Source organism: Amblyraja radiata, chromosome 17 (assembly GCF_010909765.2).
Source record: "Amblyraja radiata isolate CabotCenter1 chromosome 17, sAmbRad1.1.pri, whole genome shotgun sequence".
In the NCBI taxonomy this organism is placed as follows: domain Eukaryota; kingdom Metazoa; phylum Chordata; class Chondrichthyes; order Rajiformes; family Rajidae; genus Amblyraja; species Amblyraja radiata.
The window spans coordinates 37503987-37517521 of record NC_045972.1 but is presented as its reverse complement, the minus strand read 5'-3'; the positions used below and the strand labels follow the sequence as shown (position 1 = coordinate 37517521).

General features: G+C 45.8%; 1 protein-coding gene across 4 annotated transcripts in view; it reads right to left on the bottom strand.

Annotated features, from left to right (window-relative positions):
- Positions 1-13267, bottom strand: part of cpne2 (copine 2) — a 170105-nt gene extending 156838 nt beyond the window's left edge. For 2 of the 4 annotated variants that reach the window (XM_033036188.1, XM_033036191.1), the window contains exon 1: positions 12596-13267. The gene's annotated coding sequence lies outside the window, so the exon portion shown is untranslated. Of the gene's footprint in view, positions 1-11200; positions 11335-11538; positions 11615-12595 lie in introns of those variants that run through there. The other 2 variants (XM_033036190.1, XM_033036189.1) reach the window with 2 other exon arrangements.
- Positions 13268-13535: the final 268 nt, after the last annotated feature.

The window sequence follows — 13535 nt, the reverse complement described above, 5'->3', positions numbered from 1 at the left end:
GGGTGGAACCTGCGAAGAAAGCCCCATCTCCTTCCTGCAATCAGTCTAAAGACGAGTTACGTCCCGAAACATCATCTATCCATGTTCTGACCTACGAGTTGATGCTGCCTGACCTTTGTGGCTTTTTTTTTGTAAACCAGCATCTGCAGTTCCTTGTTTCTAGATGAATACAGTACAGTTACTCACTTGAAAAAAATGTCCTTGCATTTGCAATGATATACAGTTAAGAAAAGCTACATATTGGAGTGCTCTGCTGGCCTCTGATACATTGGAAGGTTCTATTTATTTGAATCAATCTGCATTTGTTTCACAGATATATAGAGAACTGTATTTAAAATCACTTTCATTTAATTTTCCAGAAACACTGTGTTGCCAACAATGAGTGACTACCAGAACTCACGATACAATTGCAGCAAGCAGAAATGGATTTGATTTCATGAATGCTCCTCGCGGCTGGAGTGCCGGCTTTTATCTCCCAGTGAGCTGTTATTTTCTATGATATTCCACAACACTGAGCCACGTTTACCACAGACATCTGCACTGGTTCCAAGGCCTCCAAAATGAAACTGATGTTGACTTTCTCTTCAGTCCCTCGAGGCCTTCAAGAAGTACTGAGGAACAGAGGGACCTTGGTGCACGTGTTTAGTTTAATTTGGAGATACAGCACGGAAACAGACCCTTTGGCCCACTGAGTCCGCACCGACCAGCGATATCCTACACACTAGGGACAATTTACACTTATACAAAGCCAATTAACCTGCAAACTTGTACGTCTTTGGAGTGTGGGAGGAAACCGAAGATCTCGGAGAAAAACAACGCAGTCACGGGGAGAACGTATGAACTTCATACAGACAGCACCCGTAGTCAGGATCGAACCCAGGTCTACTGGCGCTGTAAGGTAGCAACTCTACCGATGCGCCACCGTGCCGCTCTGCCATGTCCAAAGATTCCCAGCGGCAGCAGGGCAGATAGATAAGGTGGTTAATGAAGCATAAAGTACACTTGCCTTTGTTAATTGGAACATAGAATAGAGAAGTTATGATACAACTGTATAAAACATTAGTAGACCATAACATGGTGTGTACGCTTTTAAGATAAAGGATTGGAGATTCAGAGGGGATTTGATTTTTTTCACCCATAGGCTGGGTGATATCTGGGGCAGTCTCACAATATTTAAGAAATGTTTGGATCTGTCCTTGACACACTATGTTGAGTGGTGGAATATGGGGTGAGGATATATAGGCTATTGTTGGCTGGTTAAGGCAAGGTAGGCCGAAGGGGTCACCTCCATGCTGTGTGGCTGTAATTTGTCTCCACTCTGATTCTGGGGATTCTGAGGTGCCATTACAGTAACCGCCAACCCTTCCGCAGAAGGGACAAGCAGTGCCCAATGTTTCATGTGGGTTGGTAGTTTGCGAGCAGGTGCGTTCCTTCCATCATTTACACTGCACCCAATGCACGGATTCACGGTTCTCAATCCCACATCTCTAACTTTTATCATGGGAAGAGATTCTTGGGAGCCAGTGGGGAGAGGGAGTTAAATATAGCTCTTAATGCCCCTCAGGAAACCCGAACGAAAACCTCTGGAGACTTTGCGCCCCACCCAAGGTTTCCGTGCGGTTCCCGGAGGTTGCAGGTGGTTGCCGGAGGTTGCAGGTAGTGGAAGCAGGTAGGGAGATTGACAAAAAACCTCCGGGAACCGCACGGAAACCTTGGGTGGGGCGCAAAGTCTCCAGAGGTTTCCATTCAGGTTTCCTAAGTAGGACAGGGGCATTTAGGCTAACGGAATCAAGGCATATGCGGAGAAAGCAGGAACGGGGTATAGATTTTGGTTGGTCAGTCATGATCATATTGAATGGTGGTGCTGAAACGAAGGGAAGAATGGCCTACTCCTGCATCTATTTTCATGTTTCCTATGTTTCTATGAGATTGCATATTTTGGCTTTGAGAATATCCTTGAATCTTTTCCTCCATCTGTCGGGGAATCTCTTCCTGTGAAGGGATGGGGGGGGGGGGGTTTCAGGAATCTGGCGTTAGGCATGCACAAAGAGAGCAGACGGAGTATAATCTGCAGTTCCATGTGGTGGCATGTTGGTCTGGAGCTGTGGAGCACAACTATCCCATAATTTGAGGATTTTGCGGAGACAGAATTGATGGTATCTTTGTGCTGCCTGTTGTAGGCGGCCTAGGTCTCTGAAGCACTGTTGTTGGTGGGGCAGGAGTTTTTTTGTTCCAATTGTAAAGGTCTAGATATTCACAGAAATGTCCAGCGCAAAAAAGGCCCCTGAAGGTCCACTTTGTTCATACTGACCATGATGTCTATCGATGCTAATCTCATCTGCACACCTTTGGCCCGTATTCCTCTCCTCCCTTCTCACCCCAAGTACCTGTCTAAATAACCTTTCAATGTTGCAATATCTGTCTCCACCATCTCATTTGATAGCTCATTCCAAATATTCACCATCCTCGGTAGTAAAAAAATGTATCCGTTAAATTTCTCTTCTCTCACCTTAAACTAACCTCTAGATCTGGACCTCTGCCCAGGTAAAATACTCTATCTATTCTATCTATGCCTCTCAATTTGGGAAACCTCCATAATGTCACCCCTCAGCCCCCCGACACACAGCGAGAATAAATCCAGCCTATTCATTGCCACAGATGGCTATGGAGGCCAAGTCAATGGATATTTTTAAGATGGAGATTGATCAATAAGGGTGGCAGGGGTTATGGGGTGAAGGCAGGAGAAGTGGGTTGAGAGGGAAAGATAGATCAGCCATGATTGAATGGTGGAGTTGATTGATGGGCCTAATGGCCTCATTCTGCTCCTAGAACTTAAGAACTATTCAATCTCTCCGTAAAATTATAGCTCTTCGTTCTAGGCAACATCTAGATGAATCTCCTCTGCCCTCTCTCCACTGCTACTACATTCTCCCTGTAACATGGTGACCAGCACTGCACACAATACTAACTATGGCCTAACTATTGATTTGTATAACTGCAACATGTCACAACTATTATCTTTCTTCAAAAGCTTTGCTCGTGCATCGAAGGCAAGTGAATTCCATCAGTAAACTCCACTTTCACTGAGAGGTGCCTCCCTCAATACGAATGATGCTTCACAATTCTAGTGCCATGCAGGAATCTTTTTTTTTGCTTTAAAAATATTCGAATACTGTTTTCACCACCGATTGTTACTCACAACACCACGTGAGAAAAAAAAATTATTCAGTTTATCTGTCTTAAATGAGCAACTCTTGTTTGGCGTTCTCCTACAAAAAGAAACATTATCACCACATCTTCCCGGTCAAGATCCCCCAATATCCTGAAGACTTCAGATGGTTATCGAGCAGTTTCCTTTCCTCTAAGAGGTTTGCATTTGTGGTTTATAAGCTCTTAGATCCCCTGGTTGCTCATCAGTACAGTCCTAACTCAGCTTGGTGGTGAACAGTGGCAATGGGGTAGAGCTACTTCCTTACAGCGCTTCTTCTTCTTGCGTATGGCGTGCACAGCCTAAAGTTGTAGGACAACTTGTTCTATTTGATCTTATCTGATTGTGCACGCCAGGTTGATTGCATTCGTCGAAACAGGGCGGACCACGTGAAGGTTACAATCTCCCACCCCCCTTCCAGCGCTAGAGACCTGGATTTGATCCTGACGATGTGTGCTGTCTGCACGAAGTTTGTGTGTTCTCCTGTGACTATGTGGGTTTCCTCTAGGTGCTGCAGTTTCCTCCCACACTCCAAAGTGTACAGGTTTGTAGATTAATTAGCTTCTGTAAATTGTAAATTGTCCCTAGTGTTCGTACGTTCTATTAGCAGAATTAGGTCATTCAGCTCATCAAGTCTCCTCCACCATTCAAGCGTAGGACAGTGTGTAGGATAGTGCTAGTTTAGGGGTGATCGCTGGTTGGTGCGGACTCAGTGGGCCGAAGGGCCTATTTCCACGCTGTATCTTTAAAGTAAAGTGAAGAAGCCAAGAATCTCAAATCAGGAGCGAATTATGGTAAACTTCAGGGCAGCATCTATGCTGGGATCATTCTATAGCTCCTGTAGGTGAAGAGCTCATAGTTTGTGAGGCAGATGCTTGAGAGGAATTGCCACTGCAGTCATTGTCTGCTGACATTGACTTTAGTGCTACAATATTTCTCTTGACATTGGTGTTTTGGGTCTTGTTTGATGGGGATAAGAGAGCATATTAAGGAGTGGTCAGTCCAGCAGTCACTGCATTCCATCATAGTGGAGGTGATGTGAAAATCCGTGTTTAGTTTACAGATACAGTGAGAACTGCTCAGCCGTGAGAAACAGGCCCTTTGGCCCACTGAGTTGCCAATGCCCATCGACCACACATTCATACTAGTTCTATTCTGTTTCACATATTCTGTTGTGCTGCTGCAATTAAGAATGTCATTGTTCCATCTGGGACATATGACAATAATTTCAATGTTCCATCTGAGACATATGACAACTCTTGAATCTTGACTCCATTTTATTCCACTTTTGCCTGCACTATCAACACACAAGAGGCAACCTACAGACCCCACAGGTCTTTTGGATGTGGGAGGAAACCGGAGCACCCGGAGGAAACCCAGGCGGTCACAGAGAGAACATGCAAACTCTCCACATAGGCAGCACCTGAGGGTCAGGGTCGAACCCAGGTCTCTGATGTTGTGAGGAGGCAGCAGCCCTACCCGCTGCTCCACTGTGCCACCCTAAATCCTAAATTGTTAACCCTCTAAGGTGATGACATAATCTAGCAGGTTCAAAAAAACAAAAATGGGTGACCACTCCTAAAGCAACAATAAAGATTGATATTTTTAAAATACTTGAATACTAAATGTACTGATTACATTCTGTGGTTAAAATTATTGCATATTTATCAAACAATGATATTTAATCAGCGAGTTGAAAAAACCCACTGCAGAAACCTCCTTGAAATTAAGTTGAGTTTTACTTGTGTACTTAGATAAGAATATGAATGATGACGCATAGATACCAAGACACATAAAAAGGGCGTGCATGGGGACTAGCTGCATAGAGTCAAGCAGCATTTCAAAAACAGCTTATCAGATAACAAGTAATTAATGATGATCAAAGATGTTTATCGTCAGTCTTTTTTGTCTCAGAGATTTCCACAGCACAATACAAAAAAAGTGTTCAAAAATACAGTGGCACAGCTGGTAGAGCTGCTGCCGTATGGCACCAGAGGCTTGGTTTTGACCCTGATCTCGGGTGCTGTAAGTGTGTTTGCATTCTCCCTGTGACCCCATGGGTCACCTCAGAGTATTCCTGTTTCCTCCGGCATCTCAAAGATGTACGTGTTTGTAGGTTAATTGGCCACCGTAGATTGTTCCTGGGGTGTGGGAAGGGGATGCAAAAATGGGATGACGTAATGTTAGTGTGAGTGAGTGTGCAAGCAAAGATTTTCACTGTGACATCACGTGACAATAAAGTATCCAATTCAATTCAATCGTCAGCACAGATTCAGTGAGCCGAAGGGCCAGATCCCGTGCTGTATATTTCATTCAATCTATCAAATAGGCATATTTACATAGAAGACACAGAGTGCTGCAGTAACTCATTGGGTTAGGCGGCATCTATGGAGAACATGGATAAGTTCCCCAGAGATACTTACTGCCTGACCCGCTGAGTTACTGCAGCACTCTGTGTCCATTTGTAAACTATTTGCAAATGCAGTTTTGTTTCCACGAGGCATCTCGACGTACGTGGAAAATGAAACTAGTGCAGCTGTGGATATCTTGGGCCAATTCACCGACACACTTATGCTGATCACATATTTTCAAACAGATCATCAGAAAGACAAACCAAGCCGCAGACTTTCAAATTAAATAAACCAACCTCCTGCTTTCACGACGACAGAATGGCAGACATATGGGTTTAAGAGGTTTCATTACAATCTCCATAACGTGCTTTTATTGACCAAATGGGAAAATAAGTAGTACTCCATTAGCAGCACTCTATTTAACATTGTTGGTCAGTCTTCCACCGCTCTTAATGTTTGAAAACATTGAATCAGATAGTCAGTTCCCTTCCATCTCAGAAGCGCAATGTAGGTTCAGGTCCAGGTTCAGTTTCTGGCACCCTTGGCTCCAGAGCCTTGCTGGATTATCCGTTGTGCCGGACTAACAGAGATCACGGCCTTAGAGAGGTCGAATGGTACTGGAACAGTCCACCTAGGCTGCCGAGGAGATGAGATGCCAGCCTACAAAGTTGACCTCAGAAATAGGCTACGGCAACGGATCTGCCGGCTCTGGCCAAGCCGGAGTCCCAGAGCCCTGGCCACAAGGGGGGCAAATTCGACCCACCGATCGGCGCGGAGGTCACGTTGAGGTCGTGATCGGCCGCCGCACCCGGATATGACGCCACATTTTTGGGGGGACTACAGGGAAGGGATTTCAAGTGCAACTCTCGTAATTTTGTCCGGGATTAAAGGAGGTGTCGGAGATGCTGGTTTGGTAAATCGGTGGTGGACCTGTACTCAAACGAGAATATGATTTAAACCTTACTTTTACAGGTAACACATTGTATCATAGAAACATAGAACATAGAAAATAGGTGCAGGAGGAGGCCATTCGGCCCTTCGAGCCAGAACCGCCATTCATTGGGATCATAGCTGATCGTCCCCTATCAATAACCCGTGCCTGTCTTCTCCCCATATCGCTTGACTCCACTAGCCCCTAGAGCTCTATCTATAGAAGCTCTGCCTCACACTAAACCGATATTGGCCTTCAGTTAACATCCACTAAATGGCTGAAGGTGGTTCTTTGTGGAGTTACCAGAATTACAGACTACAGAGGATTGATGCAGGGATCTCAATCTGAAGTTTCATCAGTTCCTAGACTCCCCCCCGTCCATGACATGTTCCACGCTGAGTTCTTCCAGCAGTTTTTTTTTAATATATGCTTTGAGATTCCGGTATGTGCAATCTCTTGTCTCTCTAAAGATAAGACACGATGCTGTTACATTGCCAGTGGGAGGATGTGTATTCAGATTAGACAAGAAACAGAATCCTTTGATGTTAGCACTGCGGCTCTATTTATAGAGTGGGGACCACTACACTGCGAACAGGGCAGATTTATTGAAGCTATTAATGCTGAAAATACCAGGGCACCGATCCATATATCTACCCAAGTCAGACAGTGGGTGCATGATGGCAAAGAGGTTTCCTCAGGAAGCAATTTGCACCTTTTCAGAAAAATAGAGAGACAGCTCTCAATGTGGAACTGCCAGGTTGCCTGCTTCACGCTAGTACCTCTCCCGTCTATATTTATAAACCTACACAATTAAACATATTTAGAGAGCTACAACCCACCTACAATCTGGGACATTTCTCATGCTTTTTTCAGATCCTGGTTAAAGTGCTAGATGACTGGCGGATTTACAGTGAAGAACAATTCTGCCACATTTTCACGCCTCCAGCTTCCCTCTCCCCGACTCTCAGTCTGAAGAAGGGTCTAGACCCGAAACAGTGATGCTGCCTGACCCGAGTTACTCCAGCATTATGTGTCTATCTTTGGTGTAAATCTGCATCTGCAGTTCCTTCCCACACATTTAAATTTGGGATCTTTCTCACACTTCATTTGGATCCTGGTTAAAATGTTAGCTGACTGGCACTCTTACACGGAAAAACAATTTGGTTGCATTTAAATTTGCGATCTTTGAATGAAACCAATTATTATCAGAATGTTTCTGGATGGAATTGTGTTTCTCTACTGTTCCCGGTCCTCATCCTGTTACAAGATAGAATGCAATAAAGACCCTTCCCCTACACATGCTCACTTATCCAATTGTCACCGGGGAACATGGATCCATCCTGAGACCAATTATCTCTAGTACATTTCACACCTACTGGACATGTTCGGCATGGACATTGTGAGCCGAAGGGCCTGTTCTTGTCTGAAGAAGGGTCTCGGCCCAAAACGTCACCCATTCCTTCTATCCAGAGATGCCGCCTGTCCCGCTGATTTACTCCAGCATTTGGTGTCTATCTTCGCTGTAAACCAGCATCTGCAGTTCCTTCCCACACATACTGTTCTATGAAACTTATTCAAGTGGCCATTTTCCTTTTGAAACCTCAAAATGTGAGTGATGACAGGCTCCTTAGACAAGTAAGACTGCACAGACACATCTGGAATTGTATGGATGTGAGGGGCAGCACTGGTCATAGAGCAAGGTGCACTATGTCTAAATACCCAGACCTGGTGGACCAAATACCCATTTTCCTGTCTCTCTTTAAAATCAATGTATCTTCTGAATACAATGATTCAGTGATACTTTATTGTCACATGTACCTAGGTACAGTGAAATTCTTTGATTTGCATGCAATCTGGTAAAATCATACAGCAGACCTCACCTAGGTAGTATACAAAGAGTCGCTAGGTTTCTGGCACCGACAAAGTTTCAAAATGTTCATCGATCAGCCTTATCTTCTTCTCGCAGCGACGACCCAGGATGGCCGCTGCACGTGGCAGCAGGCAGCCCCCCCCCCCCCCCCCCCCCCACCCCCGCTGATTTCCTCTTCAATCTTGGTGGCACCCCTGCCGGGTTCCCCTTTGTTCTACGTGGCGCCCCGCCGCGCCCCACCTTCGATCTCAAAAACACTCTATGGTTTTGGGGGTACAGTTTAGTCCTTGATCAACATACACTTGTTTCTGCTCTGCGCTGTGCAAATTGTTTGCATCATTAGGAATGAAATGCAACAACCCTCAAATAAAAATTTACATTTATGTGAAATACAATAGCATGCTTTGCAAAATTTACCTGTGCTGTAACTTTATCTGGACAAAACAGAGCCTGGCTTGTTGAACCCTATGCAGCGGTTTCAATCTGAATGTTGACGTGAATATCTGGTGGCGAGATGCCAGTTCCCATTATACTGCACCTGGCTCAACATGGGGGCCTGTGACAAACTATCCTTTGCTGCTGTCTCACATATTCAGACTGAAAGGTACCAGGTTTGAAAAAGAATAAGTGAAACATATAAGATTGTTAAGGGTTTGGACACGCTGGAGGCAGGAAACATGTTCCCGATGTTGGGGAGAGTCCAGAACCAGGGGCCACAGTTTAAGAATAAGGGGTAAGACATTTAGAACGAGATGAGGAAACAATCTTTCTCACAGAGAGTTGTGAGTCTGTGGAATTCTCTGCCTCAGAGGGCGGTGGAGGCAGGTTCTCTGGATGCTTTCAAGAGAGAGATAGCGGAGTCAGGGGATATGGGGAAAAGGCAGGATCGGGGTACTGATTGGGGATGATGAGCCATGATCACATTGAATGGCGGTGCTGGTTCGAAGGGCCGAATGGCCCACTCCTGTTTCTATTGTCTATTGTCTAAGTGATAGTTAAAAACATTTTTTTTTTAATTTCCAAACATAAACTTTATTCAGAATAAAAGAAATGTACAAAATAAAAACTGTGCAAATACTCTTCAGACATTATCAGCATCTATATATTCATTAATGTTCACTAAAGGTCTTCTTCGATTGGATAGCACGCAAGCTAAAGCTTTTCACTGCACCTCAGTACATGTGACAATAATGAACTAATCTAAACTTAAGGGTCTCGACCCAAAAGGTCACATATTCTTTGTTGCCAGAGATGCTGCCTTACCCGCTGAGTTACCCCAGCATTGTGTCAATCTTTAAACTAAACTTGTGTTATAGTTGTGTTCTCATCTATCTTTAAACAATACAAAACATCCTCGCTGCTCATGTGGCCTCCTGGGGTGATATCTCTTTCCTTGTTTGAAGTGTGTCCCTACTGGACTCTGCCCCTTGATGTCCAGCAACAAAAGTTCTAACTGCTACATTTGAAGTCCCCTGCAGAAATCCACTCTATGTAACATGATAAAGATTATGGAAGATTGAACCAGGTAAGGGATGCCTGAATTTCTCATGATCTGGGAAGAATGAAGAACAAATACACCAGCTATCCCCAAACTCTGAAAGAAAGGCAATAGTTCAGTTTAGGCTCCTCTCTTGTTGGTGATTGCAATTAGTTTTGTTTATTGTCATGCGTGCCGAGGTACAGTGAAAAACATTTGTTACGTGCTAACCAGTCAGTGGAAAGACAATACACCTGTACATGATTACAGTCGAGGCATCCACAGTGTACAGGTGCATGATAAAGGGGATAGCGTAGTGCAAGATAAAGTCCAGCAATGTGCAGCAGTCAATTACGACAGCTCCAAATAAAATGGCACCATTTTGACATGTAGTCCTAAAGTCTTACAGCATGGAAACAGGCCCTTCGGCACAACATGCCCAACTACTCTTGTAGTTGTAAACCAGGGCACACAGATAACGTGGAAATGAGAGGCAGCAACTCTACCAGCTACACTGCTTTTTGATTTCAATTATTCCAGGGCACCTTCATGCCACACTGGGACCAACTGCTGCCTTGATATCAAGGACAGACACTAACTCATAGAAACATAGAAAAAAGGTGCAGGAGTAGGCCATTCGGCCCTTCGAGCCTGCACCGCCATTCAATATGATCATGGCTGATCATCCAACTCAGTATCCTGTACAGTATCCTGTACCTGCATTCTCTCCATACCCCCTGATCCCTTTAGCCACAAGGGCCACATCTAACGCCCTCTTAAATATAGCCAATGAACTGGCCTCAACTACCTTCTGTGGCAGAGAATTCCAGAGATTCACCACTCTCTGTGTGAAAAATGTTTTTCTCATCTCGGTCCTAAAAGATTTCCCCTTTATCCTTAAACTGTGACCCCTTGTTCTGGACTTCCCCAACATCAGGAACAATCTTCCTGCATCTAGCCTGTCCAAATCCCTTAAGTTTTACACGCACAGAGGGGTTCTTGGACGGTTCCTGCGCCTCTAACAGGGCATCATCCAGCACGATGGTATCGGGTTCGATCCTGTGCATGAACTCTCTGTAGTGGAGCCAGGACACAAGTCAATGACCCAGTGGCAGGACCGCGGGCACACACCCGGCGACCTAACGCAACATAGAGAGGAAACTTCCAATCTGGGGACGATCGTTTCGCAAATTAAATGAAAGAGACGGTGAAAAAAAACCGCTTCGGAGCGGGTGCTTCACCTCACGACCGAAAGCCTGAGCTTCGGTAAACAAACGCGTTCACGCTACAACCATGTACACGGTAAACACTCACACGCCGCCGGTTCGACTCTCGCAACGCGGGAATGAAGAGCGTGTTCTACCTCAGCCCGGACTTGAGTTTAGGGTCACCGATCCTCAAGCGCGATGAAAAAGCATTGTCGCTTCGTCTTGGTCAACATTCAAAGCATCTCCACGCTGTCGGTGTGTACCCCCCCCCCCCCCCCCCTCTCTGAAGGAAGGTTTGGCGCCACAGGTTAGTCTACATCAAGCCACGTGTTCGGCACCAAATGCAAACGGGACTGACGATGGGTCGTCCACATAGCTCTAACTCTCTATTCTCACTCTCTATTCCCCTTCCCCTATCTCCCATATCTGCCCCATCTCCCCCCTCTCCCCGTTCACACCACTTTCTGCTTTTATTTCACATTACCAATAATACCTGCAGTTTTATTCTGTTTTCTTTGCTTCCGAATTCCACGTGTTTAATTTGGAGTCCGTCCCAACCCCCCCAAAAAAACGTGAAACTGAGCAAGATCTCCCTGTGAAACGCAGGCAGATTCATGTGCCTGTGTCCAGGTCGTTATCTCTAACGGTGAGATAGATGCGAGTCAACTTTCTTTACCAGCAGTGAATCGAGGTAAGGTGATATTACACGAATAACTCACATTTCGGGGGATTCAACACGTGCTGTTCCGTAATTGTGGTGAGGAGGTTCAAATTGTCGTGACGTTTTGTCAATCCAAGCGTTGTACACATGGTGTGTGAGATTGGCCACCCCTCCACCCCCCGGCAACACATCTCTCGTGTCCCTCTCCTCTGACTCTCAGTCTGAAGAAGGGACTCGACCCGAAACGTCACCTGTTCGTTTTCTCCAGAGACGCTGCCTGTCCCGCTGAGTTACTCCAGCATTTTGTGTCTATCTTCGGTTTAAACCACATCTGCAGTTCCTTCCTACCCGTGAACGACGAAGGGTCGGACTTGGACAGTTTCACTCGCGGGGGGAGGGAAAGGTCTGCGAATCTTGCAGGTTGTTATTGCCCGTGGAAGGGGGCAAGACACAGATCTGGGGCTACAAACGGTACAATTCGCTTACAAACGGTTCACGATATGTACACGTTTTACACGATAACTCGCTTATAAAGGATCCGAAGAAGAGTGACACAAAATGCTGGGGTAACTCAGCGGGTGAGGCAGCATCTCTGGAGAGAAGGAACGGGCGACGTTTCGGGTCGAGACCTTTCTTCAGGCTGATGTCAGGGGAGGAGGAGGAGGGACAGAGATAGAATGAAGGCGGAGACAGTGTTATAGACTAGTGGGAGAAAGGTTCTGAAGAAGGGTCTCGACCCGAAATCCATCCCTTCTCTCCAGAAATGTTGCACGTCCCGCTGAGTTACTCCAGCGTCTATCTTCGCTTAAAAATATTGTTCTTACAAGAGATCTACATTAGTCAATGCAATACGGGAAATAGTGAGCAATGGCACTAAGTCCACACCTACCTGCCTCGGCTATGATTACTTCGTCGTTAAATCCTACCGGCCGTTCCCATTCGGCAACAAAAGTGGAGCTAAAAGTTCAAGGTCCGAAGAAGGGTCTCGACCCGAAACGTCACCTATTCACTTTTTCTCTCCAGAGATGCTGCCTGTCCCGCTGAGCCACTCCGGGCTTTTGGTGACTATCTTCGGTTTAAACCAGCGTCCGCAGTTCCTTCCTACATATAAAAGTTGAATTTGTCGCTGAAGAACGAACAGCGTCCACTGGCAGCTGGTAAAGGGGATGGGATCCACAAGGAAAAGCAGGCACCGAATTTGGAAATTGATTCGGGCAACTCCAACGCGCCGGTCTCAGCTGAGCCTCAAACGGCGGACACACCCGCTGGGATGTCACCGAACCAGCCAGCGACCGGCCAGCATCCCCTCCACTCACTCCCCACTCACACCGAGCATGTTTACCCCAGTGACAATCACTACACACTCGGGTCTCTCTCTCTCTCTCTAACCCTCTCCACACACTAAGATTTCGGTGACTCCACTTTGTTGGAGAGTACAGGGTGTACTGGACTACAGAGGTACCCGAAAAGTAACCCTGCTCCCCTGTGGCAACTCTCGCTCGCAGACAGAGAAAGTTCTGCCTGCCAGATACTGCCCGACCACGGGTGACAAGAGTATAGACTCCGCACAGTCTCGCCGCTGCCGCCGGCGATTTTAAAGTCATTTCAATAAACACACCCACTAAAACATTTTAACACGCCTTTCCGCCTTTTTCTGTTAACCCTGGAATTGTTAGTGGAATTCTCCGGAGGGGAAATGTTCTGCCAACAGTCATAACATACAAGGTTCACAAGAGCTTGAAATTAAATTAAAAGTGAAAAAAAAGAAAAAGACAAGCGATTGTTGGCTGGCTGCCGTGTGCTACTCCAGCATTCTGTGTCTATCCTCG